The sequence below is a fragment of the Cotesia glomerata genome, linkage group LG1 (genome assembly GCF_020080835.1).
Source record: "Cotesia glomerata isolate CgM1 linkage group LG1, MPM_Cglom_v2.3, whole genome shotgun sequence".
Lineage (NCBI taxonomy): Eukaryota > Metazoa > Arthropoda > Insecta > Hymenoptera > Braconidae > Cotesia > Cotesia glomerata.
The window spans coordinates 20640079-20653475 of NC_058158.1; positions in this window are offsets into that span (position 1 = coordinate 20640079).

The window sequence follows — 13397 nt, forward strand, 5'->3', positions numbered from 1 at the left end:
TGAAAATGATTCTTTGACTCTAATTATCTCAATATCTTGTTTGGAATGTGGTTTCGTCCTGAACGTTAAAATACAAAGAAAATATTCAAAATTATTTTCAATTGATACGTTCTGCCTTAGACCACCTATATTTTATAAATTTAAATTATTTGCAAACAGAGAAAATTCATAACAGACAATTTATAAGATCATCAACAATAACATCAATCGAATAAGTATCGATTTTTCGTTGAATTGGTAGAATTTCAGACTGTTTATTTAATCTCGCAATTTTGCATGAAATACGAATTAACTGTTTTAGATGTTACAACGCGATAATTAGAACTCATCGATAAGGCTTTGTACTCGCGTTTTATCTAATTTTTTATCTGTAAGAGTGGGTACTTTGTCAGAATAGTAGTTGCAAGCAATGTTATTTTAGACTTTTCCTCAGTTTGCACTTGGGTAATCTATAAATACCTTCTGCAATTTCACTGTCTTTATCCTGAAACTGTACATTGAATGTTAGAGCATCCCAGAAAATCTAGCAGAAACACGTAACGATAATTTATTTTTCTATTAATGTGTATCACAAAAGTATTAATTCTTCCTAGTACTTGGGAAATGAACTAATTTTCTTGCTAGAATAATATGAGTGTAAAAATGTTCTCGCATTTCTTTTGAATTTTGAGAATAAACAAAATCAGACGGATCACCACCTAATGCGATCGTTGTTGCATATGCAGCAGCGTACACGCCGCAGGTACTTCCATCTGGCTGACTTGTAACATTTTTAAAAACTACTCGTTTTTCTTCGACTTGTTTAGGATAGCGAACTTGTATATAGTGTTTTTCAACTTCGGTCAACTTTTCAAAATTGCCACTGCCTAAACTGTCATAAATGAAAACATTGTGACCATCGAAATGTAAGCAATACCAATGTGGATGACTGGGATGACCACCAAAGATTTGTAAGTCATTATTTGAAGTTGAAGGCTTTAGAGGATTGAAAATCGTCATTGGAAATTGAAAAGTAAAACCTTCGTCTTCAAGTAATAACAGGAAAGAAGATATAGATAAATCATCTAAGTAACTGTTGTCACTTAAAATATTCATCCTATAATCATAGTTACATCTTTTAAAAATTTGTTGACGATAACCATCGACAATTCGTTTGTCATACCCATCCATTTCCGAATTTCGAAAAGTTTTCGATAGTCTCAGCAGTTTTTGCGGTGGTTGTTTCGGTTATGATTGTTTTTTCTCTAATTGCTTAGATTGTTTTCGTTTTTGGGATGACTTTTCAACTTCATCAGCTGATTTTTCAGCTTCATCAGTTGATTTTTTAGCTTGATCAGTTGATTTTTCAGCTTTATCAGTTGATTTTTTAGCTTGATCAGCTGATTTTTCAAATTCTCTTTTAGCTTTTTCACGTCTAGCTTCGATAGTAGATGGAGCTTCGCGAATTGGCATATTTCGATCCAATCTACTATCTATAATTTCATCGATTAAAACTTGATAGTAAAAACTACTTAGTTTTTGTTTCATTTGAGTATCCCAAAAAACATCATCTTTTATAATTAATTCAGCTACTTTCAAATTTAATGGTGTATAAACAGCAAAATGACAATATTGTTTACCACAGACATGAAGCTGTCCCTGAATATTATAATACATTGGGTGAGTTGTATTAATTTGTTCAGGGAAATCTGAGGCAAATAAATTAGTAAGATTTCTATTGCTTTTTAATGCTTCATCAGCACTTTTTTGCTCATCTTCAGAGATATTCCAAACTATTACAATAGAGTCATCTTCAACTGTACCATCAGGCCGAGCACATAAATAAAAGGATTCTTCATCTGTAGAAATGAATAAACCGCAACGTGAAATTACACTTCCAATTTTAGATTCCAAATCTTGAAGAGCTTTAGCCCTCTGATTTTCCATAAGTTCGAGCTGATCATCATCATACACAACTGGATTACATATATTGTTAACAACAGGTATACAAGACGATGTTTTTGCCATTTTACAAATTTTTCCAAAAAAATTAGAAGGAATCATATCTGTTTCAAAAGCATGAGGTTCACCATACTTTATTTCATCTTTTGTTTTTTTTTCAAGAACAACACGATTTTTTTGCCGTTCACGAAGCTTGTCATTATGAGCTTCTTTTTGCTGCTGATAAAGTTGTGGGTCTGTTTCAGCTAAATCTGGCTGAGCGGCGTTAGGACCATAATCTTTATCAGTACCTTGGCATCGGTTTTGATGTTTATTCTTTTTGTTAGTTTCGCGGTATTTTTTATTGCGAAGTCTTTGCAAAACGTGTTCTTTTTCAATTTTGCTAACTCTTTGAGGAACATCAACTTTGCTGTGGCTAAAAATTTTGCTCAAAGGAGTACCTGTACTCTGATCAATAGCAGCTACATTCACTCGATCTTGGTAACCACTTCTACTGTAATAATTGCATCGCTTGCCAGTAATGTATTTGGCAACAATAGAAAAGCATTGTTCAATGGCATTAGTAGTAAGTTTATGGAGTAAATGAGTAGCATTTAAGCTAAATTTTTCTAAAACTTTTTCTACTCCTACTGATAAACCATACTCAATTAATTTTATAACGAAATTTGGTTTTGAACGATCACAACGATCAGCCCAATGTAGAGGGCATTTTTCATGATTACCAAAAACGTGATGATGAACAAGTTTTATGCTTTTCTGTAGTTCTTCAGCTTTTTCTTTAAATTGTTGAAGCTCATCTTCACTTTTGAGTAGTTTATCTAAATTCAAATCTTTTGTTAATAAATCGATTTCATACGTAACAACTTTGCGCATTTTGATCGCACTAGTTTTAATTTTGTCTCGTAAAACACCGACGCCGTGCGATTTTATCGCTTTTGCATTAGAAGCTTCATTAATATGTGTACCAAATCTACGCCACATGTGGTTGGTACACTTTATTTTTTCTACGGTAATGCCATATTTATGGTATGGATCAGCAACGCGGATAGCTTTATAAGAACTACTATCATCATCACTAATCACGGTTATGTAAATCAAGCCATTTTTCTCAATACTTCTTTGAAATATTTTTACAGCACCAGCAGATTCCATACTTCCAGAACTGAGATTCCTATCATAATTCTGAAAACACGTATGCTTTGGCGGTTTTATGCCACGGTTTTCAGCAATTTTACATACTTGACAATATTTATTTAAAATTTCAATATCTATCAGCTTCTGAGTAGCTTGACCGATTACACCTACAGCAGCACCAAGGGAATCATATTTTCCGCCTACATAACTCCGCTTACCAAAACTGCCATCCATAATTACTCTAATAATGGGAATACCATCAGAGGTGACATCACCCTTACTGATAGCAATTCTTGCTTCGTCCAATGCATTTTGTTTCATTTCATCGGCAAGAGTATCATCAATTAAATTGTTGAATTTTTCCTGATATTTACGGAAAGTATTATGTGATATGGACGGTATATCAAATATAGCTAATATGGTTTGAAAAGCTGTAAAAGTACTACCTGTTCTTAAAACTGCTAATACAGAAGTTTCATTAATAGTAAAAGCATTAGTAGGCTTAGGTGGATTGGTATAAACTTTTTTAATCATCTGACATTGAAGGCACTTGAAATATATCAAAGTATTTAAGCCGATATCATAAGACTCAGTTATGGCAATGTTCTCTAGAAGTCTAGAACAATTGGAAGTATGGTTCTCAGCATTACCGAAATTTTTCAGTTGTTCGTGATAGAACATAGGTTCAAAAATGCGACGACCAGAAATAACAGAAGCACTCGTATTACCAGATGCCGGAAGTGACTGGCTCGAATTATCAACAGTTTTATCTGAATTATCAACATTCTTATCTGAATTATCAACATTATTATCTGAGTTATCATCAGTTTGCTGAGAATTTGTTTCTTGTGAAACATTGTCAGGATAAGAATGAATCGGATTATCATCAGCATTAACAAACGCATTGTTATTCTGATTATTTTCATGACTATTGTTCAATACAATTGGTACTCCATCATCCGTAAGCTCATCACATGATAAATAATCTGTATCATGAGTTTCTTGCGAAGCGTTATCATCTATTGTAGTGAAAGAAATTTCGCCATTACTGATTTCAGTATCACAAGATAAAAATTCAGTATCACAAGATATCTGCGAAATCTCATGTGGCAGCGTATCTTTTTCTACAATAGATGAAGGCTTACAAAATGAGTTTAAATTCAAACTACCAAGTCTAAGTGTTTCTAATTCACTAGGATTTCGTTTTTTCGAAATCTCTAATGATACAGAGGCAACTTGACTTTTAGAATACTCGATATCATCCAGTTCAACTGCCTGAAAATCTAATTCCTGGCTGTTAGCGCAAATGATATCTCTAGCATTTTCTACAGAAGCAATACAAGCATGTTTATCTCTATTAGAATTTGATTTATCAAGACCAGATATATCGACGTCAGTAGACTGTCGAAAACTCCGATTCTCAAACGTATTTGAGTTATCTTGATAATTATTCTGAGGCAATCTTTCGAGATCACCCAATAAGCTACTACTTAGTATAATATTACTGGTAACTTTACTTGCATCACTAGCTTCGGAAATTCCATCGTTGTTCTGCACTGTACCGTATACTGAATCTCCGCTGGAATCAACTTCCATGACATTAAACTCAGTAATATCGATCACCACATCATCTTCAATGTCATCAGCTACCCCAGCTTCAACGAGTTTCACCCGAGCTTCTTCCCATAGTTGTGCCTCACGTTTTAGTTTCCGTCTGTGAAGTAATAAAATAAATTAAAACCCTTAACGATAAATCAAAAAATTATATGTTAAACAGCTCGAAAGATATGAAAGTTATGTTATGTTTTCGAGGATTTTAAGCATAAATTTAGTGAAAAGTGGAATAGATAGCTTGCGAAATCAATACAAGAATAGATAATAGAATAATCAAAAAAATTAAGATATTTGAAAAATTCAAAATTTTACACTGATTTCAATCAATTTGTTTTGTTTGAAAATTTAACAAAATGTAATTTTAGAAAATTTAATTTTTTAGACAAATTTCTTTAGAAATCTATCTATTTTAGTCGGTCTCATGTCATAATTTTAAGAAAATTTTATCATAATATGTTTCATTTCGTCGAGTAAGGTCGAAAAATAGCATTAGCTCAAAAGTTTATATATGTGTTTATGTATATATACGACGTAACGCGCCATGTCGAAAGAACTGCGCCCACAGTTCTGAATCGATCTTTATAAAATTTTGTGGACATATTCTATGGATCAATACCAAGATATAGTTCGAAGATGAGTAAAATAAGTCGGTTACTTTGCAGGTTTTGAGTGTTATAAAATTTTTTTTAATTTCAACAAATTTTGAATTTATTGTCATTTATATGAAAATAATTTTCAAACCATGGAAAATAAATCCAATCTATCAAATTTATTATAAATTTCACGTAATTAACTTTAATTTATGCTATTGTTTGTCTAATTTTGATTATTTTTTTAATTCGTTTCAAGACTTTGAGAATTTAAAAAAATTTTCCAATAAATGTATTTCGAGCCTTTATCTTCAAATAATTTTTTAGCCGTAAAAGATAGCTTTAATCTATTGATATCGTAGATCGGGAAATAAAAAATTATTTCTCGTATTTCGTCTTTAAATTGCATATTTTTTTCATTATAAATCCAAGAGATCTACCTATCCTTCTTGGTTGTGGCCGAACAGCGTTTTTTTTAACTTCCCGCTAAGAAAATTAAAAATTTAAAAAAATCGGGAAGTTATTGATTTTACCACGTTTTTCGAAAATCGAGTTTTCATCGGATCTCGACGTTTTAAGGTGTGAACTACCCCCGCAATGTTGTCACTATGTCTGTGTGTATGTGTGTGTATGAGTATGTGAATCGCTTATAACTCTCGAACGACTTAACCGATCGGAACCTATCAAACGGTGTTCTAAAGAGTTTCCTCTAGATTAGATTTCCTGTGAATTTGAACCGATTCGGACCGATAGATTTTGAGAAATTTTGAGAAATCTCAAAAATAGTAAGAAAAAATTTTCTTTTGAAGGTGGTTTTTGTGAAATAACTTTTAAACGGCTTAATCGATAAATTCCAAAAATAAGTAAGCTCTTAACCTTGAAAAACCACGTCCATCGCCGCAAATCCGGTTAAAATCGGTTGATTCGTTCGAGAGATATCGTGAACGAAAGAAAATCGAAAAAAAAGTTTTTTTTTGCATAACTCCGACATTTTTTCCTGGATTGTTTTTGATGTAACAATATAACTATCAGAGCTCAAAAAACCACGTCGATCTTCTCCAAGAACATCGAAATCGTTTGATTGGTTCTTGAGTTATCGTTGTTCAGAAAAAGTGAATTTTTCAAATTTCTCCAAAATTTTCGGTCTGATCAATTCGTGTTCAGTAATATATCATAGAATTCAAAAAACTGCGTCGAATGTTGCGAACCGCGTGAAACAAAGAAATATTGATGAAAAATTCCATAATTTTATGAATTGAATTGAATTTTTATCACTGAATTATCATTATTTTGTATTTAAAAACTAAAAACTTTTAAATATTTAAAAATTATTTCAACAAAAAAAAGGACTTATGATACATTATTAATCAAAAATTGATATAATAATTTGATAATTGATATAATTATCTTTATTTATAATTAATATTAATTATTTTATAAATTAATATCGTTTATAATTATTATTAATTTATTTATTTATAACTAATATTAATTATTAACAAAATTAGTTTTAATTTTCAGTTATTATTTACAGTTTTTGAAAAAATAATTTGTTTAAAAATAATCACAAACAAATAGTTATGGAACATTATTGTGCTAGCTCAGACGTTACGCGAAAAGAGAGATACATGTGTCACAAGCAAACGCTCGGACCGATCGTGGCTCTATTGCTTGTTGCGCGCTCTCGCTTGCACGCTCAGGCTTAGACAAAACGGGACACTTTTATTTTTCGTGGGTGCTGCCGGTGTTCATCAATTTATAAAACGTTATCACGCCAATAAATATTTTGAAAATTTCATAAAGATCGGTTAAAAACTGTAAACGCAATCCTGCAGACATGACGCGTTAAATTATATATATATATATATATATATATATATATATATATATATATATATATAATTTTGAGCCAATGCCATTTTTTGATATTACTCGATGAAATGAAACATTATGCATGATAAAATTTTCTTAAAATTATGAGACTGGCTACAACAGATAGATTTATAAAGAAATTTACCTGAAAAAGGCTGTGACTGATATTTAAAAATTTTTTAAAACTTATCTAAGATATTCTCTAAAAAAAGAATATGAATCATATACTTACGCTTGCATTCGTTTATGATTTCTTGAATGCTTTGATATTTTGTTCACCTTCCGTCCCATGTTTATTGCTTAAAATAGCTCACAATAAAAAAAATATCAACACTCGTAAAACGTATTGAATGCACAAAACTTTTTTATTGTTAGAGGACACTTTAATTACAGTTTTAATTATTGCTGCTAACATTATTTTATCAACAGATAATTAATTTATATTATTAACTATTATTTAATTATTTTTTTTTTATATTTTTATATTTTATTCATTTTCTCTATTTATTTATTTAATTTATGAATCTATTTAATTAACTAACCAATAATTTATGGTTATGGGGAAGTCAATAGTTAACTAAGAAACGCTGCGAAAGCAGATAGCTATATTAAAAAAAAAAAACGCATCGATTGTTGTTTTGTTTATTGGCGAATTATTGTTATAAATCCAACCAAAAAATATACAGTACGATTCATCGTGCCTAAATGACTCGTAAATTTTTTTTCATTTTATAATTTTTCTAAATATTGAAATATAATCATTATATTGAAGTAGATAGAAATTTAGGAATTAATATGAAGATTTATGAAGAGTAAAGTCAATAAAAAAGCAATGCAAATTTAAATTGCGACGCATGCGTCACATCCAGAAAGTGGCTATCGACCTGCCACCAAGTGGTAGTAATAACAATTAAATGCTTCTGGAATGCTCCTTCAGAAAATGAAATTGCTCTACTGAAATTTTTATTAATGAATTAATTATGCGTAAATAAAAAACTGAATTTGGACTCTCAATTATCTATGAAAATTAATTTAGCACATATTTAATAATTTTATAACAGATAAATTATAGAAAAAAAATGTACATATAGAAATTTAAAAAAATGCAATTTTAAAAAAAAATTTTTTTTGGAACATATTTTTTGATTAAATAAAATTAAAAAGTTGTTAAGTGACTGTTAACTTTAATGTCATCAATTATCTGCATTTTTTTATTTTTTTTTATCGTATGTAACGTTTGGATATCGCTCTCTATTTTTATGACGTTAAAGTTAGCAGTTCTTCATAATTTTTCAATTTTTTTTAACAAACAAATTTTTTCCGAAAAATAATTTTTAAAAAATTGCATTTTCAATTTTTAAAAATTTTTACAAGTCGATTTTTTAAAAATTTTTTGCTGAATTTATTCGTTGAAAAAATGATTAAAATTGAATAATAAATAGCTGCTATATAAATTTTCATTTTTTTTCAATATTACCAGTAATAATTGTTTTTTACGTAATAATATTATTATTTAGTTTAAAATCGTAATAAATAATTTACACTGGCGAAAGATTATTGTGATGTCATCATTACGATGAGATTCTGGACGCTTGCATGAATATAACCCATAAGGTTTGAACCTGTCACTTTTTGCGCATGCGTTCATATAAACACAATGTTATTGTTTTGTAGAAGGTAGAAGTAACTTCTACGCTCCATATATTGTTTATATTGTAAATATAAAAATATATATTTAAAAACATCGACTGATGACAGAGCTGTATGAAGATAACCCAGTTTCAAGTGATGAAGCCTAATTATCCTTGCGAAGTTCCAATAGAAAAATAATCTATCAGATCCAGTACATATCGCAGGTCTTGCTCAGGTTATCTTTTCATAAGTAATGCAGTGCGAATTGGATATTTATTATCAATCAACGACTGTGTGTACTACTGATGACCTACGGTACGGTGTGCGGTCTAAGGAGCGCTACAAAGCCCCTGGAAATTCAAATTTTCATTTGAAAATGTCGCGTGTATAATACGGAGCTATTCACATACAGATTTGTACACATACGGATCCGTAAACATTCGGCCTTAAATAAAAGTCCCAGGAAATTCAAATTATTGCAACTTGTTCAACAATTTATTTCAAGTTACTTAACTTGTTGAACATATATATGATGGAGTGTGTATAAGTATCTGTACTGTAAAGGTAATATTGTGTACGCACTTTTTATTTATTTACTGTTTACTCCATTTTTATCATTAATATTGGTGGACTGGTGATTATCATTATTATGAAGGGTAGAGGTACCTGTACCATCATACCTGTACCATCCATAATTTGTTTAGAAAAATAAAATAATGTTAACGTTAAGACAATTATTCAATGAACAATTTTTGAAATTTACCTTCAAGTAAGTAAATACATAACCTATAATCATTTAAAGTATACCTAAACTATAATATTTTATTTTATTTCTTTGTAGATGTATCGTGTTCACAATGATAGATGGATTTACATAAAAAATTTTCATTTCTAGTTTTGCAATAAGGTTGAGAACTTGCTCAAGTTTTCAATCAAATTGGAGTTTATTTATGGCCGATTGTCAACACACTGCAACTGCTTAAGTTAAGCATAAAGTGAATGCATTAGTAAATGTTAATTGTTATGATCCCGAAAGTATTCGCAAAGTAGCTGAAGATGTAACAAAACGATAGCAACAACTTGTTTACTTGCGCTGAACAATAGCATTAATTCTTACAATATAACTCAACAATTATGATCTGTGCTGGACATTTTGGAGCGTTAGTGTTGTTATGATGAAGAGCGTTAGTGTTGTTGTGATAAAGATTGGTGTTTTATCGGAGAAAAATATAATCAAGTATTAACGTTTATTAGTAAACATCAAAATAGTCAAACGAAGCTTTTCTTAAAGTTAAGGCTCTCGCACAGGAAATAACAGAAACAATTTTAAAGCACACAAATTAAAGCTCGCAATTTCATAGCCATAAAAAAACCAGTGGTGAATCTGAAAATAATGTTAAAAATATTGTCGAACAATTATTCAGTAACGAAAAAAAAAATCAGAATATTGGACGCAACTGAAATTTCGATCCTGACATTTTTTTGATGGGAAAAATCAGTGCGACAGACCGTATAAAATTAACGTACAGTAACTCTTCAATGAATGGGAAGCTACTATGAAACAAAGATATTTTATAGCCTACACTTATACCTGCCAAAGTGTACAAAAAATATTATTTACTAAACTGTAGCCAATAAGTATCCTTCGGATTACACTTGACAGTTAAGATCAGCTGACGTCTGTTAAATATTGAAATTTTCTCAATTAAAAATGTTAAGAAAAGTATCTCAAAAAATTTGAACTTTTAATGTTATTTAATTAACACAAGTGATATTTATTGAATAAATCTTTTTTATGATAATTTGATAGTTAACAAGTATAAAAAATTTATTTTATTCTATTTTTATTTTATTTATTTATGATTTAATGCCAAGGCAATGGCCAAATGGCAAAGTATACATTTCAATTTTATTAAAGTACACGTAATGAGCAATAAAGAAAAATGAAAACTTTAGTATGTAATATACTCAACAAATCTTTACAAGAATAATTTATGTAGATAGACGAAATAATTTTATTTGTATATATGATTAATTTGTTGTTTAAGACTGATAGCAGGTAGATTTCTTGATAGCAAACACAAAAGAAAATAGTTTTTTAGTAAGTAAGTTGATCCAAAAATTAAACTGAGTTAGGTAATTTGTGAGACGTTCATGGTTGGCCTTCTCGTTCCTTGTGAAGAAAAAATTCATAGGAACTGGTCTTGAAAGTATCAAGACTCAGTAAGTTAGTTATTTCAATTGGTAATTCCCTCCAAAGTCGGATAGCGGATACCACAAAAGAGTGTTCATAGACTAAGCTGGTGAAGTTTGGGATTTTGAAATTATTGTTATATTTGGCGGCTATTCTTTCAGATCTTCTGATATCTGGTGGTTCATCCACAAAGAGATTTCTTAAGTATTTAGGTGCACCAGTTTTGAGGAGTTTATATAAAAAACAAGCCAGATAGTAACGTCTTTTAGATTTGATCGTTAACCAATTTAGTGATTGTCTATATGGAGTAATATGCTCGTCACGCCTTAAGTTGTAGATAAATCTGATAGAGTTATTTGTAAGACGTTGTAATTTATAATCTAGCTTTTTTGATGAATCAATTAGAACTAAAGAACAGTAATCAATGATTGGATTTATGGTTGCTGTAATGAGAAGTTTGCGCGTAGAAGTTGAGAGAATATTCTTTCTGTGTTTGAGACAGTTTAGTGTGGCATAGACCTTCCTTGTAATATGAGCTACATGAACATCCCAAGAGAGATTATTAGTCAGGTGAATTCCAAGATGTTTTGTTGTGTTCACATAGGGTATAATGTTGCCATCAATAATAATTTGAGGGAGGTTGCAGCTGTGAAGAAGTCTGAGTTTCCTATTGCTCCCTAGGATCATGACTTTGGTCTTTTGAAAATTTACTTCAAGGCCTACTTCCTTAGCCCAGTTTGCTATAGCAGTACCATCAGTTATAAGTTTATTAGCAGCAACATTCAGTTCAGAAATTTTAAAATGAAGATATGCAAATTTGTCATCTGCAAAGAGACCATGTTTGGAATATTTTAATCGCTTAGATAATCCATTTATGATAATCAAGAAGAGGATTGGACCTAAGATGGATCCTTGAGGAACACCAGAGGTAGTATTTCCTTCAATTTCTTTTGATGGAGTGAAGTCAATGTCAAGTGTAGATTGAGATCTGCCCGTGAGATAAGATTGAAACCAGCAAATGACCTCGATGGAGAAGCCCATTTCATACATTGTGATAAACAAAATTTCGGGATTAACATAATCAAAAGCTTTTGTGAAGTCGAAGAGTATGAGGTAGGTTAGTTCATCACCATCAATAGCTTTGCGAATGTCATCGGTTAGTAATAGCAATGCTGCTTGAGTGCTGTGGTGTTTACGGAACCCTGATTGATATTCATCTAGAATGTTGTTGGTTTCGAGATAATTTATTAATTGGTTTGCCACAATACGCTCGAAGACCTTCGCAAGATGTGATATATTAGCTATTGGTCGAGTATCGGACATTGTCGTTGGTGGATTTTTCTTGTTTAGAGGTATAATAAATACCGATTTCCAAGCGTCAGGGAATAAACCAGTATGAAGAGAGCAATTCAAGATGGCCATTACATACAATGAAATGTGGGGTATATAGTCTCTCAGCCATTTGAGGTCAAGTCCATCAGGACTTTTGCCTTTTGATTTTTGAAGTGTCATTTGCAAGTTTTTCGTGACATCAACGATGTCTATTTGTGACCATTTAAAGACACTATCAACTTTCCTAGTGGCAAAAGATGGTAGGTTATTAACAAAATCACGAGTACATGATGGATGTTTCTTAACGATGCTTGCATAGAATTTATTTAAATCATCCGCTCCAAAATGGTCAAGAGGTGATGAATTTTTGATCTTGATGATGCCCAAGCGTTTAAGACTAGACCAGATGTTAGTTTGCTGAGTGGAGGTTTCTAGAATTTGTTTAAGGTATGCATCTCTAGCTGCTTTCAACTTAGTTTTTAGTTCTTTTCTCTTTTTCTTATAAAGTGTGAGAAGATTAGTGTTACCGGTACGACGAGCACATTTATATAGGCTATCACGTTGATGAAATTCTTGTTTCAGTTCGTAGTTTAACCAAGGACTACTGGGCCGAGTTAGTTTACGTATTTTATATGGTGCAAATCTATCAAGCGAAGTAGTAACTGAGTTTATGAATTTCTCAACGAGTTCATTTGGTTTGGAATCTTCCAGATCAATGTTTGTCAAGTTTAGTTGTTGATTCAAGTCTCTGATTAAGCCTTAAGGTCACAGTTTTTGAAATCACGAAATTTGACTTGTTTATCATACGCTGTTTTCAGTTGAAATTTATAATTGCAGAATAGGTAATCATGGCCGCCTATGAAAGGTGACGTTGATTTTGTATAATTACTTACTTTGTCAGCACTGTCAACTAAAATTACATCAAGCCAAGAGTTGGTTTCAGTAGTATGAAAAGTAGGCCCAAAAGGTATACAATACAGTTCAGATTCTGAGATAAAAGATTTTAGGTGATTTGCAAGACGATCTGATTTTAAGAGATTACAATTTAAGTCACCCATGATAAGAATATTCTTATAGAGTGGGTATAA